The 2,500-nt window shown below is 42.1% G+C and overlaps 1 protein-coding gene across 3 annotated transcripts in view; it reads left to right on the top strand.

The window, feature by feature from the left end:
- The window catches only part of LOC138011735 (coadhesin-like), a 17,221-nt gene that overhangs the window by 729 nt on the left and 13,992 nt on the right, over positions 1 to 2,500 (top strand). Inside the window, exon 1 of one of the 3 annotated variants that reach the window (XM_068858884.1) lies at positions 1,146 to 1,645. The exons of the other annotated variants lie outside the window; for them this stretch is intronic. The gene's annotated coding sequence lies outside the window, so the exon portion shown is untranslated. Of the gene's footprint in view, positions 1 to 1,145; positions 1,646 to 2,500 lie in introns of those variants that run through there. 3 annotated transcript variants of the gene reach the window in all.

The following is a 2,500-nucleotide window of genomic DNA, read 5'->3' on the forward strand; positions in this document are numbered from 1 at the left end:
GAAAGCTAGCCCACTTCGCGGTTTGCAACTGTTCTCAGTGTGAAGCAAGAACGTGTCGTTCTCTCTAGTATACTGACTTAACAACATCCCTTTTTCTGATCATAGCATTTCCTACTGCTTCCCGCATAAGAGATTAGTCTTGCTTTACGATTGCGGTCATTTCATTCGGAAACGACAGCTTTCCAGCTGCCTCCGAGACCGCACAGTACACGGCATGTGGTAAAAAGCTAAAAGGGCTAAATTGTTGTCGATATCCAGCGATATTCGAAGTGTGCCGAGATGGATAACCACAGTATGTGTACAGTAGTCGTAAAAATAAATTTCGAACATAATTTGCTCAGTAATGAAACAAATATTCTTCTCAAGCTGTATGGCCTATTGACCGAACGCAAGGTCAAGATGTCTGGATATTGGCCAAATTTCTTTTTTTCTGTTAATTAATGGACTGAGACGGAGTCAAAAAGAACGAGGCCAATAATACCCAGCCTTCTTGTCCGAACATGCTTGAGCAGATTTTTCTTGCGGGACAAAGCGCGTAATCACGGGCGGCCATAATAGCGCCACCTAGCCCGCTTGGGTAGCCAACCACAGTGCAGTATTTGGTTCATGCGGAAAATCGCCTCCGTTTTAGCTTAACCACCGGCCTATACATCCCCTTCAGTTGAGTTGCGACGGCATTCTGTGCAGATTCGCAGGAATAAGTGAGATTCCGGTTCTCATTGGCTTTGTAACCACACAATAGAATGAGACCGGAACCAATCAGATCTGTCAGACTTGACTATGAGCATGCGCAGAGTGACGGAAGTCCGTGAATCGAAGACTTCCGGTGTTGGACCTGGCCAGAGGCTCACAGCGGTCAAATGAGTGCGCATGCTTAAGCCACGCGCGTGCGATAGAGCGCTCGTGGGAATAGGTTTGCATTTCAATACAAAAAAGCAAGCGACAAAATGGCGGCAGATTAAATTCGCGGGGATAAGGCGGAAACAAAACAGCTAAGGTTTTTACTTAAAACACAGCTCTAAAAGGGGCGTCTCTTTTATATATCTTCTTCAACAAAGAAACTATCTCTACAACAATAGTGAATTTCCTTGTCGAATTCACGCGTTCGTAGCGAAACATGAACACTTGTGTTTTTATCGCTGTAGTTGTTGTCGTCGGCCTCTCTGGGGGAAGATTTCCGGATGAAAAAGCCTGTTGCCTAAGCAGTAAAACTCGGGAGAAGAACTTTTGTAGAGACAGAATGATTGGACTTAGTACCGAGAGGCTGGAGTGGCGGAGGTTGACCGTTGAAATCTGTGTGATGAAACAGGAAAATGACCGGAAGTCACCGGAAGTGCGTAAATCGTGCGCCTGCCCAGTCGTTTGACCGCTATGTGGGCCAGATTTAGGTCAACACAGCGGTCAAATGAGTGCCCATGTGCGTGGTTTAAGCACTTCCGGTCTCTTTCCGGAACACACTACGGAACGAACTGTGCGTGAGTTTGTCAATGAAATATTGCTGGGAATCTTTTTTTGGTGGATGAATCATTACCTAAATGACTTACCACGTATGATACCACGTATGACTGAAGACCTTTGCGATAGTAAACGCAAAAAAGGGGATCCAGTTTGAGTAAAACTGCTTGCTTATTTTCATTGTGGTAAGGTGAGTAAAAAGTAAACAAAGGCATTACCCCGTAAACTATTTCTGTTTCCTCGGCTCCAACTACGATTTACGTTTATTTTACTTTATTCGGTTTTGGGAAAGACGAGCTACAATTCGATGTGGGCTAACGATCATTTTAGCACAATATTTAAGACAATTTCAGGTAGATCTTTAACCACTGAAAGCTCACTTCGTGGAAAACGTGATTACATGTACATGTGGTGAAATTAAGAAATTATATGGTCGAGAAGGAAACAAATGTTAAAGTGCTTTTCGAATTCATTAACCAGTACACATGATTTTAGTGTCTTCAGTTCATCACGTGCCAAGCCAGAATATATTGTGCAAAGATTTAAACATCTTAAGAGCCATAATAAATTTAAATATGTGTAGGAATAGCAAACTCAAACTCAGCCTATTAATATATATACCTGTAAAGCGGAAATTAAGAAGGCAAACAGAAGAAATGGTGTACTGTCTAGTCCAAGGATTAATTTATAAATTAGGTCTTCTGAAATCTCAAACCCTGACTGAAGGAAATTGACCTTGTTTCATTCCAGACAAAATCCCTACTCACCCCAAGTGGGCTCAATGTGAGGGCTAATGTGGCAGGAGGTCTAAAAAAGCCATAACCTGTTAAAAAAAAATAGTTTCAGGCCAAGCTATCATTCCAAGACAGATGGATGAGTTCAAATCAAAAACCCTCAGTGGAAAGGTTGGATATTGTCAGGAAAAAATGGAAATAGTTGAATTGATTGAGGAGTATTTCACTAGTCACTAACAACATGGCACACTTCAAGAACATATTAAGTGCTTGGGATGATGCACTTAAACTAAATTAACTGCTTTCTAGTG

This window comes from Montipora foliosa, chromosome 7, assembly GCF_036669935.1.
Source record: "Montipora foliosa isolate CH-2021 chromosome 7, ASM3666993v2, whole genome shotgun sequence".
Taxonomy (NCBI): Eukaryota; Metazoa; Cnidaria; class Anthozoa; order Scleractinia; family Acroporidae; genus Montipora; species Montipora foliosa.